We start from the raw sequence: 19,612 nt of genomic DNA on the forward strand, positions 1-19,612 counted from the left end.
TTCAAATTCGAATCAGTATTTTCCTTGTTCGCCTTAGCCCTTTCCAAAATCTGATTTATTGCACTTGTGGAAAACAGGTGTTTGTCACTTAAAAAGAACATGTGATTCTTCATAACACTACCCTCCTTTCTTTTTTACATGATGCTACAGTATTCTTTTTCTATCAAACCCTCTGGCTAATCTTGGATATCCTATGATTTTTCAAATGGCTTCATTCTAGGCTTTCTGTTCAGAACGGAGGCGACCTCAATATCCATCTTCGTAAACTCCAAGATGTAGCATTTAATCATCTTTTTCAGAAGGTTAAAAACTTGTTAATACTTTTTCAAATCCTTTGCAACTATGTTGAATATCGAAATCCAATCATGTAGATTCATGAAAGGAAAATCAGCCAAAATAAATTCATGAAGCACATGATTAGAACCCTAAAATCCTTTGAAGTTAATGCTCGGAAAATCTTCAATATAAAAGCGTAATCCAACCTTCAAACTAACGATCCTTTTTAGACTCCATGACTCGTATTGAGGCTTTCCATACGTGAGATAAAAGTTGAAGATTTTTCTATTGACCGTGTTGCTAGATAGTTGAGTCTTCTTAATCTTTTGGAAGCTTCAGAATAAGAATTCTCGTGGGGTGAGAGGAAAGTCCAAATGTCATTTGATATTATTTAAAGTATTGAATGATGTCTTCAGTTCTAGCCAGTATAGTTCCAGAAGATCGATGGCTTCCTTCTGAATTCTTTGAATGGCCAAAACCGAAAACAAGGACTTTTGACTTTCGAGAATGAAAGCTAAATTTTTGACTTCATCCTCTTCTGACGGACAACTTTAAGATCAACAAGCTCTTTGTTGCATTTCTTTCTAACAAGCTTCTCAAATTCAGACAACTCTCCTTCTTCTTCTTCGTCTTGGTTAATTCATTTTCCTTTATCCTTCTTTGATCTTGAGGCTACACTATCCTTCTGATCAATATCCTCTTTTACTTTAACCACCTCATCCCCCCCCCCCTTGTTTCGAAGTAGTAGTGCTTCCCGAAACACCTTGAACTTGATTTAATAAAGTGAACACACGCTTAAGTATTTCTAAAAGAGAAAAGCAGACTTTATCATTGAATGGATGAGATCTAGTCTGAACAATTCTCAATAATCATTGATGTATATTCGAATTGCAAGATTTCATAGAAAACTTCACCTCTTGAAGCTTAACAATTTCGGATTTGGCATGTTTCGACTTTTCATTTAGAACCTTTGCCTTCTGAGTTTGCTCTGCTAAGGCATCCATGATTTTCTTTTCTGCTGCCAAGTCTGCCTTTAACGTATCAAGTTGGTTGGTGATGGTGGAGTTCATATCAATATTGTCTAGCTTAATGTTAGTGAGAATCTTTTAAAGTGCTTCTCTCTCATCCTTCAAAAAAGAACCAAAAGTTTCAATAACCTAGTTCATATCTATTATACTCTTATCCGAAGTGGCCCTAAAATTAGCAATAAATTCTTTGACTTTGGATTGTAAGAGTAAAACCTTTTCTACAACTTCAGTGATCTTCTAGTCTGAGGCTTGAGCAGCCTTCGCATATACTTCAATAACCTTTGGGTTTGTAGAAGTAAGCATCTCCACAGTTTCTAGATGTGTGTACAGAAGGTTTTCCCACTTGGAAGATGAGAAGGCTTGAGAAGAATCTAAAATTGAGTCAAGATTTTCTTGTAGCCACTTGAACTCTCCCTTCGTCATAGGAGCTTTGCCTTCATCACTATTGAAATTGAGATTGAGGGTTGAAAAACGAAGTACTCAATGGTTTCTTATTCATCACTAAACATAATCTCTTCATCCTCACTGAAAAAAGAAGCAGTAAAAGTTCCAGGTTCGGTAGTCACACCAATACTGGCATTTACCCCCGTATTAGATACCTTGGCAAAGATGTTGAAAGTGTGTATCTCCTCTGAGATGGATTTGATGATAGTGACATCTAGTGGAGTGAAGACTGAAAATGTAGTAAGAGTTGTTGAATCCGTAAAAATGGTCTAGGATAAAGGGATCAAGATCTGAGGAAGAGAAATTCCAACAAAACTATTTGGTGGTAACAGAGCAATGGATGAAATTGGAATTGTGGATATAGTGGGTGAGGATGACATGGGTAAAGTTGGTTGAATAATAGGTGGAGATGATAGAGTAAAAGATAGGTTCAGAAAAGGTTCTTTCAAAATATTTCCAAAGATATCTGAAGTTGGAACGGAAGAAGGCGGTGGAGAAAATACCTTTGGAATTTTTTTAGTAGGTGTTGGTACCGAGGTTGCTGTAGTATCCTCTTCCAAATGTCGGATTGTATCATCCTCTTAAACTTCAATGATAGTTCTTGATTATGACTCTTCCTGAAGTACCAGAGATGGAGATCTCGGTTTCTTGGTTGGTTTCTTATATTTTTTCGAAATTTTGACACTTTCGGAAGGAGCCGCCTTAGCTATTCGTTTACCTCCATTTTTTGGTTTTTAGCTTTCTTCAATCAACTTTCACAGATCAGCTAGCATTGGACAAACACTATAAAATGGTAACTTCCGATACTCCCTTACTATAGCATTGTCAATAGGAACTTTCTCCACCATTTCCTCCGGAATTGAGCCAATGAACTTGAAGTTGCGGGGATCCTACATCATGAATGTGGACATTTGGAGTGTTGGAATTTCAATCATTAAGGAATCTTTCATCAAAAGGACTTTGAAATGGCCTAGGGCACAATTGACTAGAATTTAGCACATGAAATCTCTGTGTGTCGAGTAGATGAGATGTGCTTTGAATGAGTTGATCCCATAGAATAGAACCATAGTCAAGCTTGACATCATGGTATAGTCCATAGATGAGAGTGTAGAATAACTTGCTTACACTAACGGATCCAGCAACTCTTTCTGAGAAACTCTTGAACAATAAAGTTAACAACCCATTCCACATTGGAAGAAGGAAGGGTTTCTTGAACTTGGAAAATAGCGAGATGTCACCAACATAGCCTATTTGATAGAACATCTCAATCAAGGAGATGGTTGGGATTGATTCTAGATCAACATGAACTTTAGGTACAGCAAGCCCTAGAAGTTTGCTAAACTGGGGCTTTGAGATTGAGGTCTTGTGAGTAGCAATCTCGAAGTGGATAAGATCATCAGCCTTGTCGTAGATAGCAGTGGAGAATGCTTTAGATAAGTGAACAAGAGGAGCAACTTCAGCCATGGTTAACGCCTTCACCAATTGCGATTACTTGAGACACTCGATTTTAGGCATGATTTGGGCATCGTAACGTGAAGCATCGAGATTAAGAATCAAGTTGTAGTTGGTCTTGACTGTGAGCATGATGACGGAAGTGGATTGATCAGAAAAAGAAACTTTTTCAAATGATCCTACCATTGAAGCTTAGAAGAAGATGATGAACAGCAGAGAGAGAGATAGTACAATTGTTACTTTAAGAATTGTGTTTGTGGTGAATTCAAATGAACAGTTTTGATTGCCTTATATACATGGTATATGATGAGTGGAGAAAGAAACCAACGTTTCAAATTTGAGCACACTGAAAAATTAGCCAATAAAATCTTGGCAGCTAATCAATGACTGTCAAAATCCATTATAACAACCACACGTATTAGGGATTCAAAAATCATGCCAAGATTTGAAGTTATCCAAAAGTCATTATACATTTCGGACTCACCATGTTCTGAACTAGTCTTTTCGGAATTGTCATTCTAACTTCCAGGTCTGTAAACACCCATTCGGAATGGAAACCAAACTTGGTAAAATCATGAGGATTTTAGTGCACGAGTATGCTAAAGAAAAAGAAATAAAGAAAATAAAATGTGCGATTTAGAGATATCAAGCAATGTTGATATGAAATTTAGATTGATCCCGGGCAACAATCTCTTCCTTCTGAGTCAAAAGAGACTTTGAAGTGCTTGTTTGGTTTCTTGTTGAATTACGATCATCAGTTTGTTGAGAAACTTTGAAAGGATTCTTTTATAAGGCAAAAAAACGGGTGGTTGCAGCTTCTACCATATTCCAAAACTCAACATGAGTCCAAAGATCTTAAAGAAGAACTTGTTTGACCAGTGTAGCAATAAAAACTAGTAAGTTTAGGATATTCTTTAAAAGTAGCTGGTAATTTTAGAAATTTTTTATTACGAAATCACAAAAATGATGATGATGATGATAATAATAATAATAATAATAATAATAATAATAATAATAATAATAATAAATGGATCTATTGGGAAGAAATGTTTTGGGTCGAGAGTATTTCATTAAGATCACTCAAAAAATAAAATATGAGATTTCAAATACACAAAGGTACAAACCATAAAGTTTTGTCTATTAACTCAATTGGTAAAAGCAAGTAAAACAATGATTTGTTCACCATCAATTTATTTTGGTAAAAATCTAGAACAATGTATTGTTCACTGTCAATTTAGAAATGGTATTCTCAGATTTTTGGGTTTCATTCAAAATCATGGTAATAAGGATTTCAAGATCATAAACACAAATGTTTTATAACCTAGACTTTAGTGGTAAAACCTGAGAGTCTTAAGGGTTATTATACAAAATTAAGATTGGTAATTAAGTGGTTGGGAGTTTCATGAAAACCATGTTGACAATAAATTTACGATCATTAACTATAGTTTTGTAGCCCTATACCAAAATTGGTTTTGTTTAGATAGTCAAGGGTCTACGTAGGGGTTGAAATAAGACATGGTAGAAAGAAGTGATTATATCGACTGTCAATTCCTTGTTGCTGACTTAAATTTAGAATTGAATTAGAAATGAAGGAGTTTCTGTATGTTTTTGATTTTTGAAAATACTAAAAATAAGAAAATATTTTGATATTTTTGAATTTTTGAAAAGAAAAGACAAAAAAATTGGAATTTTAATTTTCGGATAAAAACAAAATTAAACAGTAACTTCAGAACAAAAATAAAGAAGTATAGAAAACTAAAGAAAACAAGAAAAGACATATGAAGCGAAAGATTCTAAATCCATAATTAACAGTAACATCAGAGTCATTATGATGATCGGAGCGCGTTGGAAGTAAACAACGAATTCCGAACCATTTCGAAGCTCGGAACAAGTCAGAATATGAATAGTAGATTCTGAACCATTCCGAAGATCGATACCATACAGAATGTGAACAGTAACTTCCGAATCGTGATTATTACAAAGTGGATTTGGGAACAAAGTCGGCTTTAATCATTCCTAACCCTTATAAAATATGATTAAATGATGCTTCAAGAAGCGCTTTGTGAAGATAGCAGCTAAATGATCTGAGGATTTAACAAAATGAACTTCTACCTATCCATCCTCAACATGATCCTTTATGAAGTGGTATCACAGTGCTATATGCTTTGGTTTGGAATGTTGCACTGGATTGTGGCAAATTCTTATTGCACTTTCAAAATCACAATAAAATGGAATTCGCTTCATGTCGATTCCATACACTCTTTACTAATTTTAAATCCGCACCACTTAGGAAGTGCATGATGTTGTTTCTATTTATTCTGCTTCAGCTACAGACAAGGAGACACATGTCTACTTCTTAGATTTCCAACTAACAAGCTTGCCATCTAGAAACTGACAACCTCTTGATGTACTTTCCCGATCAAGACCACAACCCCTAAGTCAGAATCGGAGTAAGGTTACACAAACAAACTATAATTGGATGGATATCATAGACCAAGAGAAGTGGTTCGCTTCAAATAGTGAAGTAAGTTCTTAACTGCCAACATGTGTGGTTCTCTAGGATTTTCTTGAAACCAGGCATAGTAACAAATAGAAAACATAATGTCAGGATGACTACATGTTAAATATAACAAGGATCCGATCATCTGATGATATAAAGTTATATATGTTGATGGTTGATCAATAGAAGGTGTGAGTTTCATTTCATAGGGACTTTGAACTTTGAATCACCCACCATTCGAATTTAGCAAGTAACGTCTTTGTGAAGGCCTCTTAATTGATGAACCTGTCATCTAAACTCTGTCTAATATTCAAGCCAAAGAAAAAGTTAATTTTACCCAAAGAACTCATTTCAAATTTAGTATCTATTAATTTATAGAATTCAGAAGTTAAGCTACGATTAGTTGATCCAAAAATAATGTCATCAACATAAATCTGAACAATCATTAAATGGTTGCCCTCTTTCTTTTGAAAGAAGGCAGGATCAACAGAACCTTATTTGAATTTTTATTGGTTAAAAAAACGAGTCTGAGTTTCATATCATACCCTCGGAGCTTGTTTAAGACCATATACTACTTTATCTAGAATGTAATAATGATTCAGAAAATTTTTGTTAACAAAACTTGGATGTTGTTCAGCACAGACTGTTTCTTCAAGGTCTCTATTTAGAAATGCACACTTCACGTCCATTTTATAGACATCAAAATTTTTGTGAGCAACATAGGCAAGAGAAATGCAAACTGATTCCATGTCTAGCCACCAGTGCGAACGTCTCTTCATAATCTATTCCTTCTTCTTGACAATAGCCTTTAACCACCAAAAGTTCCTTGTTGCGAATAATGTTCCCTTATTTGTCCATCTTATTTCGAAATACCCATTTCATACCAACTACAAATGTATTTTCCAGAGTAGGAACCAATCACCAAACTTTGTTACGATCAAACTCATTCGGTTCTTCCTATATAGTTGGAACCCAATCTGCATGATCAAGAGCAACCTTGACTGTTTTAGGCTCAATTTTAGAAATAAATGAGTTACACATGCAAAATTCTAATTTCAAAAAAAATGCAGTTTGGTTTGTATTTTGTTGAGCTCGAGTAAGAACGCCTGATGAAGAATTTCTAATCACTTGAGATTGTGGATGATATCTGGTCCATTTTTCCATTGTTGGATAGTTATGATCATAAGTTGGGTCCATTTAAGCAAACACTTCTTCAAATTCTGATTGTGCATCCGAGTCATGATCTTCATTATTCTCCCCTGGAAAGGAATATCAGTATTGAAGGTTGGAGTGGAACTCTCCCCCTAGATTGGAGCATCAAAAGATTTTGGCTGAGGTTCATTTGGAATTGGTTTCTTAGGAAGAATCTCTACATTTTTAGCAGCTTTGTCAACAATCATGATCAATTCATCCTCTTGATTGTCTTTTACTTTTGGTTATCAGGAAATTGCCTTATTAGGTTCATCAAGCAAATTTAGAAAATCCTCATATAAATGCATGCGAGGAGTAGTCTTAGAATTTGTTGATTGAAACATTTCCTCATATTGATAATCTTCTTTTTGATATTTCTTCATGTGATTGTCATCAAAAATAACATAGTAGGTTTCCTCGATTTTTTTTTAATTCTTGTTCAAAACTCGATATGCATTTGATGTCAATGAATACCCCAAAAAATTCCTTCGTCAACTTTCAGGTTAAATTTGTTCCGATTTTCTTTGTAATTTAATAAGAAGCACCTAGAACCAAACACATGAAAGAATTTAATGTTACGTTTCCAATTGTTCAGAATTTCATATGGAATAATCAGAAATCGTTTATTGATGTAGGAGCGGTACTAAGTAAAACAAGCGGTAGCAATAGCATCAGTCCAGAAATACAAAGGAAGATTCACAAATGATAGCATTTTCCTTGCGGCTTCACAAAGAGAGAGATTTTGTCTTTCAACTAAACTGTTCTGCTACAAAGTGTAAGGCAAAGAGGAATTGTGAAAGATCCCTTTGTTGGTTAAGAATTCTTCAAACACGTGAGTTTTGAATTTCGAACCGTTATCACTAGGAATTTTTCGAATTGGCTTTCGTAATTGTAGCTCAACCTGCTTGATAAAGTCTAAACTTTTGTGTTGTGTCTAATTTTTGTCTAAGAAAGAAAACCCAACTGAATCTAGAAAAATCATCAAAAATAACCTAAATATATTTGTTACCATCAATGCTTTTGATGGCAGAGGGACCACATAGATCAATGTGTAAAAGTTCCAATGGCTCAATATTTTGGTATTGATGATAGAAGAATGGCTCTTTCTACTTTGTTTTCCGAGCTCGCAAGCAGCACATAACTGTTCCTTTTCAAATTTCAGAAGAGGTAGTCCATGTATGAGATCACCAATCACAAGCTTGCTGATATCCTTGAAATTCAGATGAGAAAGCTTTCGTAAGCAAGTAGATATAAGGTTTTCCTTGGATTGGATTCAGATTCAGAGGATACATCTCTCCTTTCCTTCTAGACTTCAGAAGTGCAACTTTAGATTTCTTTTCAATAATTTCTAAACATTCTTCATCAAAAGACACTTCCAGACCTGTACCTATCACCAATTGAGTAACACTGATTAGATTATGTTATAAGCCCTCAATGTAAGTTACCTTCCAAATTGTGAATTCGCCATTTTTGATCATGTTGTATCCTTGTATCTCTCCTTGGGCATTGTTTCCAAACTTCACTCTTCCGCCATCCTTTAAAGTGTGAAAATCTCGCAACTCCTATCTCTTTCATGTCATGTGATGACAGCAGTCGCTATCGATGTACCATTCTGAATTATATTGTTCATCATGCATAACTTGCAAAATTTAGAGAGTTTTAGGAACCTCAACCATCTTGGGTTCTTGTGAGGATTTCTTTTGAGCAGGGAAAATTTTTGTTTCATCAACCCAAAATGATTTTCTTTTCAAAGCACAGTTCATCCCTTTTTCCATTTTAAAAACTTCAACTTGGTTATCACAAAGATTAACTTCAACAACATTTACTTTTCGTTGAATGTATTCTTTGAATTTCAGAGCCCTTCTTTTTAAAATTTCTTTTTCTTCCTTTTTCAAATTTGCTTCGTACTCTTTGAGAGTAATTTCTAGTTTCAAAGCAATTTTATTTTTTTCCCTTAAAATATTTTGATTTGGCAATTGGTTTCGAAATCCATGATTTTTGTGAACAACTTTGATTGGAAGAAAAACATGACTTTGTTTCGGAAATCGAGATGAATCTTTATTTTGATTAGAATATTGTGATATGTTGACAGAACTTTGATTGGAATTGATTTTCTTCCAAAAAAAATTTCTTTCTTTCAAATTCTTTCTATATCTATAATTTAATTGTCTTTTCTTTGCAATCAATTCTTCATTAGATTTGTGAATGTTAGATTTCCGTTTTTCCTTTCTGACTGGCATTTCGTTCTGTTCCGAAGAGGTTTCACTTGAAACATCTTTTGTTCCACTTGTTCCGGCCTTTTCGTAACAATGGTTCGCACGATTCAATGGTTCTAATACGTATTTTCCTTTTATTTTCCAAGAGGTCATTTTTGAAAGACCTTTTGTTTCATCCACATTATGTATCGGCTTTGACCAAAAGAATTCGTCACACCCTTTCATATTATCATCAACAACCAGGGATGCTAATTCAGATGTATCAATTTTATTCGGTCCTTTCTTAACAAAGAGTTGATTAGGAACATATTGAACTTTAGGAAAACGGTTGCTTTTTCTTTCAAAACTTTTCAGCCTTTATTTTCAGAAATTCGAACAAATCTATTGAATTTTTAGAAATTAATTTTATCTTTGGTTCATCACAATTTTGTACAAAAGCAGAGCAATCAATATCATCCTCTATAGATATTTCACTCATTCCAATTTCATCAAATTTAGAAATATTCTCAGAATCAAGAGTATTTTCTGAACTTAATTACTTGGATAATAAGTCATATTTCTGCACTAGCACTTAATTTGATTTCTTATTTATCTTTTTCATTTAAAATTTCTTTCAACATGTTTTTATGGTCTGTGGACTGAATATCTTCTTCAATTTTCTAATGTCCAACCCTGTATGAATCATAAACGTCATCTGAAGAAACAATCGATTCGCATTTATAGCATTCAGCATCGATTTCATCCTCTTTCAGTTCAAGAAAGGGTAAAATCATTTTATGCAAACCTTTCCTTATTTCACAATCCAAATGAAGCTGAGTAACATTAAAATATAAACGTTTATAATCAAACATAAAATATTCCTCGGTTTCAAAAGTGCAATGTTATCTCTATTAAGGTAAATAATATAATCTTGTGATCTAGTAATCTCTACTTCCAATTACCCTGTTAAGTTGATCATTCATATTATAATTATTGAGACAAGTTCTTTTTAAACTATCACTAAAATTACAAATAGTATATCGTAAGTCGTCTAATTCAATATCATAACGGGATGTAGGAATATTAAGAGATTTGAGAATAGAATGTACTTTGTCAACCACCTTCTCGAACTCATTCACTTGATTTGTGTTTGTCTTCGCAACAAAACAGCTCTCTGATGCATTTCCACTAATAGTATCATATCCTCTCGATTCCGAACAACCACTCTAAATCATCAAGCACTTGTCTTCATAGCCTTGCTTCTTTGAATTCACCATAAAGCACCCGCTATGGGTGAGTTTCCTTACCTCATCATCCTCAGATTCTATAGACCACACTTCGACTCAACCATCATCACTTTCTTCATGCACTGTCAATGTTGGTTTCACATTCGATAGACTTTTCTTTCTGAGTGCCTCTATCTTCTGAATATAGTACGCTTCATCTTTCTCCTTTTCCTTCTTCTCATTCTACTTCCTCAGCATGCATTCCTTTGCGAAGTGATTTTTTCCATGACAATAATTACAATCATAACCCGAATAACCCAACAACTTCTTTTCCTTCATTTCTTCGTCATTCTGAGAGTTCTTATAACTCTCCTCTCTTGGCTTTTCGGAACTTGAATTACCAGGCTTGTACTTGTTTCTGTAGCAAGAGAAATTCTTCTTAAAGAACTTCTTTAGATTAGACACCATTAATGATTTGTCCTCTTTTATGAGTTCACTATCAGAAAAATCGGATTCATAATCATCTTTTGCTGACTTCTTACCTTTCGCAACCAACACCAAAGATCTGACACTAGAAACAAGCTTTGCTTCCTTAGTAACTTCATCATCGTGAGATCTCAGAATACCCACGAGTTTAACCAACAAATAGCTTTTGAAATTTTCATGTGCCTTAAAAGTGGAAATTGTAGCCTTCAATTCAGATCTGAGTCCATTCATGAATGTGACTTTATGTTCAATAACTAGACGCTCCATATTGTGTCTGAGCATTCTGCTTAACAAATGATTTAAGCGACTGAACGTTTGGTCTAACTTCTCATCAAGTTTTTGTACAAATGATCCAAACTCTGACAAGAGCATCATTTGTAAAGAGTTTTCTAAATCCGCATCACATGAATGCAACTAATTCAACCTATCCCAAATACCTTTTGCAGTATCACATGCACTAACAAGACGAAAACTATCTGGAAGAAGGGCAAGTTGAATAATTCTCATTGCCTTTGTATTGGTCATCAGCTTATTCTTATCATCATGTGGAACATCAGTGTGTTTAACAATAAGTGCATTGTAATCCGCCAGAGTTTTGATTTCTTTTCTGGTGCTCGTATGCATATACGTTTCTAATTTTATTGCATGCCATATAGTGGAACCATGTTCTTCGATTCCAAGAACATAATCTTTCACGTTGAGCATAACTTGTCTTTGATAAATTGTATCTTAGGGATTCCTCTTACAAGCTGATTCCATGAAATGTTTGATATGTTCTTGAAATTCAAATGAGATAACCTTTTGTGTCACAACCAATTTAGATGAGACTGGGCACGATAGAAGAAACAACGACGAAGAGAGTTATCAGCAAAAAACATATCCAAAACATAAAAGCCATCTTGTCGTTTTGCAGTCAAAACACTGACATTCTTTTGATCAACCACCTTTCCTTCTCTCTTGTTGCAGATAACTTCATAACAAGATTTTTTACCTGCTACGCTGAGGTAGCATCCCATTATGACTTAAGGTCTGTGATAGCTTAAGAAGGATTAGCATCAAGAGTGCTAATGTTATCCTTTGATGTGTCAGCGTGAGACTTATTGATCTAGGCCATGAGACACTTACCTTTTGAGGCTTCAGCATTTTAGATAATTTCTTTTTCAAAAAATAGATGATAGAGTGATCATCATATCTTGAGAAGTACAGCAGTTTTGAAACACACAATAGACAAAATAAGGGATAGAGTTTCCAATAACTACTCTGGACTTTGCATAGAGATTCAACAACCTTTTCTCTTCCTTGATGTATCCCGATAGAAAATTCCTTTTTAGCTTACTATCAGATGCACCGTTATTGTATGATTGATGCATAACGATGATGGGACCTTTCTTGATGATGTCAAGCATGTTAAAGTAGATGATCTCGAGAGCATACATGGTCTTTGACTTCCAAGCAGTGAAGTTGAGTTCATCAAACAAAGGAATCTTGTTACAAGTAGTCGATTTTTTATTGTGAGAGGTCGACATAGTTACTTTAGTGTACCAAAAACCTGCTCTGATACCAATTGAAGATTTGTGTCAATCGGATACACTTCAAGTATAACAAACAAAAAAAATTACTAAGAAAACAAAGAACGGAAAAGTAAATAAGATAGATGATTCCCCAAATTGTTTTTCACCAAGAAAGGGGTTTTTTCACTAAGAAAACAGGGTTGTCACAAAGACAGTCACCAAGACAATTACATTAGGGTTTCACCCTAATGTTGAATATATATTAATCTATAAAAGTATATCCCTTGATAAATAACAGATCTGGTATCTATTCTATTCTTATATGTATCATTACCTAATATATAAAGGTTACACGGAATAACTATCTACACGCTGACGCTGGTAGGCTTGACATGATGATGCTGATAGGATTGATACGCTGACGCTAATGTAGACGCTAGCAGTTATCATATGGAGTGTTTGACTCATCAGATCATAAGGTGTGACTATAATCCAATTTTGGTGTTTTGTATTGGCAATATTGGTATCTACATTGACCCGGCCAGAGTTTGACAACATTTCTGATGGATTTGGAAGTTTAATCAAGCTATTTATGTATTGGTGGGATCTATTCGGTTTCAATCAAGGTATTAGATCTTAGTCTTTGGCCATTCATGAGGATGTTTCTCTTAGTTGTTAAGGTTCGTCATTTCGGTTAGATCTGCTGGTACCACACACGATGGGTAAGGGTTGTGAGAAAGAAGGAGTACAGTAGATCTAGGGTTGATTATGTATTTTCCCTTGAGGATATATGTATGTTCAACAAGATAGCATTAGGACACTTGGATCGAGTTATTGGAATTGATCATAATTGGTTTGTATCCCTTAAATTGGAACAAGTGTGAAACTGTGTATCTCATTCTCTAGTTGTGTGCGACCATGTTTTCGCCTAAGTTTTGCATTGGTACCTGCCTGTACTGTGAAAGGAATCATGCGTGATAGAAGGGTATGACCCATGTTTGTGTTTAGTTATAATTGATAGGGTTTTATTAGGTACCTACAAGCCGGTGGATTTATGGTTGGGTATCTTTAGCACCACTGTTTAGGCCCCTGTGGTGCTGGTCGTGAGTCTTCAAGCCATTAGTCGGATGACGGAAAGATCGGCATTGTATCGTGAGCTTTTTTTTAGTGGTTAGCAGGTGTCATGAAGTATCTTGAACCAATGGTTGTATGATCCATATGGGTGGCACCTATTAGTCTTTTGATTGAGACTATTAGGCCTTAGATTGTTAGTTTTCATTACATATTTAGGTGTTAGTGCATTGTGGGTGTTGGGAGACTCATCGACCAGCTGGTGTGGGTCATGTGGGAAGTTAAAGGTTGTTGAGGGGTAATAATTGTGCATCATAAGTCTTTTTGGGGTGTTTACATTATGAACCATGTTTGCTTACGGGCTGTTTATCATGACTTTGGTTACCAATGTTGGGATTAGTTATGGAATCTCGAGTCACGAAGTTCATTATGAATGTCTTTAGTGATTTTTCAGGTGGGGATACACCTGATCGGGTGAGGGATTTGTATGCAATGCAAAATTCTTGGATGATCCCTCATTAAGCGCGTGGAGGAGTGGATCAGTAAGGACTTCTAGGGAAATCAAATGTGTATTTAAGGTTTTTGGGCATGATTTCCGGATTTGGGATTGGTTGAAATTCACGATTCGGTATGTGTTGAGTATTGGTTTCACATGTTTTAGTGGAGTTGCTTGGTGGTTGTAGTTTCAGAGTTCTGGGTTGTTTGGTTATCACTGGAAGTTTGGTTTTAAAGTTAAGGAGAGAAATATAGTTGTTGCGTTATGTATTCTCAAGTTATTGGGTTGTTTCTAGTAGTTGCAGGTTTTTGAGTGATCTCTCGAATTTTCTATATAGATGCCTTGACTTCAAAGTGGTTAAAGGGAGTTTATGGAATATGTTGCCATTGTTCACGTTTCACTTCAATGACTATTTAGATGAGACTCATTTTAGGAGTCACCTTATTTTTTAATGAAGGGTTCAATAGCTGTGAATAGTCAGAGGTTATTTTTACAAGGGACATCAGCAAGGAAGTTTGGGTTAGAAGGTTTCCGTATGATTCGGGTTTGGGAGTGAAATCATATTGACGGTGTTCCTGTCTAGGATTCAGGCAAGGTATTGGATTCTCGGATTTCAGGAAGAGTAGTGATGGTTATTCTCCATTGGTTAAGTTAGTGGGTTAATGATTCTTTATTTAGAATTGTCTACAAGATCGGACTTCAAGGACGAATTCTGATTCAAGTGGTGGATAATTATAGCATCTTGATTTCCAAGTATTTTACATTTTTACCCTTGGTATGAAAATTGTTTGCAAATTGGTCACAAATGACAATTAAGTGAAAAATGGACCCAACCGAGTATGTTCGACGTACATCTAGTTCGTTGGGCGTATGTGGCCTAGACTAAAACCCTAATATTTAGGGTTTGTGCCATATTTAAACACCTTTATAGCCTCAACACCCTTTCTTTCACCAACCTCCATCTCTCAAATCAACCCTTGCAAACCCAAATCCATTTTGAGAGCATCTTTGAGCCATTATTGGATGTTTTGGTGTTCTTAGAGGAATAAAAAGGAAAGGAAAGAATCTTGGAAGCTTGGAGCACTTTGGATCCAGAAGCACAGCATTATTTTGCACCAGTTGAAGGTAAAAAGATTTGATCTTGATGAAGTTTTACTTAGATCTTGATTACCTATGGATTTTTTGTTCATTTTGGTCCCATAAGCTTGATGTATTTGAGTATGTGTTACTCTAAATCATTTGAGCTATCCTTTAGACATTTCGGAGTGTTTAGAGCCATAAAAATGTAATATTGGACCTTAGTTTCCTTCCATACATGGTCTATGATTAGTTGTTTGATTGTGTGTGGTAGGGGTGTTTGCAGTGCAATTTGGTGTGGTTTATACTCAAAACCGCAAACCGCACCACATATGCAATTTGAGATTTTCTGCAACCGCAAACCACAAATGTTCTAAACCACATTATATAGTTCGGTTTTCAGTTTTTATGCGGTTTTATGAACGTGGTAACTAAATTTAGTTTTAAATACTTCTTGATGCATAACGTTCAAAAAAGTTTACAATGTTTTAAATCATCATATAAACTTGATGAATCTATAAACACATATGTTTGATACAAATAATTTGATCTAGAGACTTATATGTTTATTATGTTTATTAGTCACACGTTTTAAAAACATCTCATTAACATTGCTAAGCGAGTAAGCGTATTAAAAATGAAATTATATATATATATATATATATATATATATATATATATATATATATATATATATATATATATATATATATATACTAGCCGTTTACCCGTGCCAAGCGACGGGTGCGAATAATTTTTTCAGAAATTCAATTCTAGATACAATTAGTTTCCTTTAGGCACAAGCTAGTTTCTTACCGCTTTTTGGTGGGCTGTTTTGTGTCGGATAGTTTATTCCAATGGGTAGTTTCTAACTAGATACATATTCGTACAATGTGGTGGGCAAATAAGTACAACTCATGGCTACACCGTGAGCTAAGGTATTTTGCGGGCATTTGGAACCATTTAGGGGGTTCAAAACAATTTTTTTTCTAACTTTTAATATCTAGAAAGGTATTATTTGGGCATTCGGGATAGTAAAAGGGGTGAAAATTGGTCTTTGGAAACCTCTCAAACTTATAAACAATATATTGTAGAAATAATAATAAAAACAATATATATTTAATATACGAAAATCGATTTTTTATAGGTGTAAAATCCTAACCGGCGATCATTAGGTAACCACAAATATTAATGGGAAATTGGAACAAATAGCAACATACTATCTAGAAACATAGAATGACTAACAATAATGAATCTTTTAATTTTCATATTTTTAAATTCATGAAACGTAAAAGAAGAGAATGGAAAAAAAAGGTAAATCATATCAACTAAGTTTTATACATACACAAAGTCACATACATATATAAACACACACAATCACATGCACTTATAGTTGATGCGTACAAACTTATATATGAAAATTTTCCCTTTAGCTTATTAACGATCTACATTTGTGAAATTTGTGATAAGATGGCTATTATTATTATAATTAATGTTCAGGTTACTATAACTTGATGATCTCTAGGTTCCAATAACTTGATGGTTTACCTTTTTAACATTTTTAGAAAAAATTAAGCACAAATGCTTTAGGATCAAAAATATCTTTATGTTTTGCAAGTGTATGATAATTCACATGAGATCTACATACTATATTTAGGTAAAAAAAAATATAAGATAATATAAGAAAACTACAAGAAAATATTAAGATTTCTAAGGTTCTTAACCGCAAACTTCATTTAAACCCACTGTCCCTATACAGCAAATCCATGGATTTCTATGAAAAAACAAAAAAAAAAGAAAAAAAAAAAAAGGAGATACAATTGGTTATTTTTGTGAATTTCTTTGTCGAGAGAGAACGAAAGGTCCTTTATCACCAAAAATAAAAACAAAGGTATAAGAAACCATTTTTAGACTAAGCTCATTAGATGTGACAAACTCCAATAAGATATTGTCACTCCAGTAAGATAAGCATCATATTGGTTTTGCTCCGCATTACCTAATAGTTAAATTGAACTGAAAACCAATGAAATTGTACAGGTTGAACGCCCAAGTGTTAACAAAGAAGAAGTACATCAAAGCATCAACTTTTTGCCACAATTTAAAACCGGTCAAATACTTAAGAAAACTTCAAAAAGGTGAAAAAAACAACAAAAAAATCCAATCTGTAGCAGCTGATACAACTTTTACATGTTAAAGAACTAAGCTGAATTTTTCTATATTACCCTTTCATGAATTCCCACATATAGTCCCATTGAAAGCTTAAAAAACTATATAACTTACCTTTGTGTATGTTTGCACACATTTAGTTTGATTATCCCAAACCTCTCTCCTAATAACAACAAAAATGTTTATAAACACATGTCTAACTGCTATACAAATATCAATAAAGGCTTTCAAAATCAAGATATTAAAACATAAGAAAATTGCAGCTAAAGAACATAGATCCATACTATTACCAATGGTTCATTGACAGATTTCTTGTTAGAATCGTGTATCTAAAATTGGAATATGGAATTAGAGACGAAAATTCTCAGATATAGTGAAGGGAGCCGAGTAATTACCATGGAAAAATTAAGGGAGAGAAAAGAATTAGAAAATGAAAATACAAAAGAAAGGGACAATACCTGGAAAGTAGTTGAAGGAGGCACAATATGATTTCGGTGATGACATCCATGGCAGTGGATGGTTAAAGGGTGCAGGCGGCACCACCACCATCAATGTCCTTTAAAACACATAATATTGAAATTCAAAATAAAATTTGTTTTTAAAAAACTTGAGAAAATATAAAATATGAAAAATCAGTGAACAAGCCTGATGATTCTCTTTGTGTTGAATGCACCTTACATCATATGTTTTGGATATGTATTGGCCGACCATAAATGAAATAATATAATTCTGCATTAATCATCAAACTAAAATCAAACACAAAGCACCAAATGAAATAATGAAATTACCATAATACTACAATATTAAAATTCCATTGCATGAAACAGATTAAAACCTGTTAGTGACAAAAGTATCCAGAATTCTCAACCACGATTCATTTTATAAGGAAAGCGGTCCTTGGAGCTTGTGGTCCTATTTTTCAACAAGAACAAATGTTTTTTAGACTGTTTTGCCCTTAAATACATGTAATTAAGTGTAGATGGTCCAAGTTACTTATTTTTCTTGAAATAAGACCAACATGAAAATATGGTGTGGACATAGATATATTGTGATCAAATACAAAAAAGAAACTATATAGGTTACCTTTGACTTTATGTATATTTTCAATTGAATATTTAGTCAAGCTTTTGTATCCTGCAATTTCAAAACATTATGAACGTCATCAAAACTCGTTTCAACAGCCCCGTCTAATTAGTATGATCATAGATCAAGGCCAACAAAAAGATACAATTATGTATGTTACAAATAACAAAGTAAAAAACAAAGAAATTACATAAATAATAACTACAATTACTAATCATACACATTCCATAACCATAGTTTTTCCTAAAATGGAGATTTTCTCGTCGATCATACCACAAAATCACCTGTTTTACCATAAAATCTACAAAATCACATGCACTACCTGATTATGTAGCGACAATTTGCCTTTGAAACATACTTGCTTTTATTTTTTTCTCTATTTTTAAAACTTTACTATTCACAGAGAATCAATATCTAATTGCCCTTCTACATTAGATATCTGATTCTTATTTCTTAGTTGGAATTTGTTTTGGAAGCGAGACATGGAAGAAAATTGAAGGTGAATATGTTTATCCATGTTTCTTTTGAACAAAATCATTCGTTGCAGTAATCGACAACACGACAATGGCCTTCTATAAATCTACTTCAAAAAATTCACTTAATTGTCCTACAAATCTACAAAATATGATTTACATTCAAATAAAGACAATTTTTTTGATCTTTTCAAGTATATTTTTATTAATTTCCTTTTACCCATAATAAACAATATCAGGTCAACCCTTCAACATTGCTTTAACTTCCATAATTGATAGTTCATCTAACTGAAAATCAAGAACAACAAGTAGATGACAGAAAAGCAAACTACTTGTGGTACCATAGAGATAGAGATCGGTACCGGTACCTACTTCGCCGGATACAATTAAAAATATTATATATCATATTAAAATTAAAACTAATAACAATGTAAATTTCACTTTTCTATTTTAAACCAATTAAATGTACCTTAAAAACAAACATACCATCGATTTCCAAAGGTTGTAGGTTGAATATTGCAAAAAAAATACAAACTAATTGTTCACTTTTTTAATATATAGCTTGAATCTTGAAAAAGATACCAGCAAATTGAAAGAGTGTGTCATCCCAGATAACAAAAGAAGGATGATAAGCTTTAGGGAAATTCCTGTAGAAAAAGAAAAACCCACCAAACATTACATTAAACAACTCAATCCAGTTAATTCAAACCCTGTAACCTAAATGAACTCAGTTACCACACGCGTCATTAAAGGAAGTCAAGAAAACATCCTCCTGTCAAAAAAGAAAGTACAACATCATCTGTAGCAGGCCCAAGTGCGGACTACATCTCCCCTGAAATTGTAGATAGGAGGGCGGAGATGGAGGAAGGATAAATAGTTGGTTAGGGTTGGTTGAAGGAGACATGTCACTAATGATAGATTTGGAGCAGGGCCATCA

The 19,612-nt window shown here is 34.0% G+C and overlaps 1 long non-coding RNA gene across 1 annotated transcript; it reads right to left on the reverse strand.

The window, feature by feature from the left end:
• Positions 1 to 17,611: 17,611 nt before the first annotated feature.
• Positions 17,612 to 17,987, reverse strand: LOC145004250 (uncharacterized). Its single transcript, XR_013662326.1, has 3 exons — positions 17,955 to 17,987; positions 17,793 to 17,848; positions 17,612 to 17,675 (listed from the first exon to the last, which is right to left on the reverse strand). It is a non-coding gene; the product is annotated as an uncharacterized LOC145004250 (long non-coding RNA).
• Between the last annotated feature and the right edge of the window lie 1,625 nt (positions 17,988 to 19,612).

Source organism: Lactuca saligna, chromosome 7 (genome assembly GCF_052625555.1).
Source record: "Lactuca saligna cultivar CGN05327 chromosome 7, ASM5262555v1, whole genome shotgun sequence".
Taxonomy (NCBI): Eukaryota; Viridiplantae; Streptophyta; class Magnoliopsida; order Asterales; family Asteraceae; genus Lactuca; species Lactuca saligna.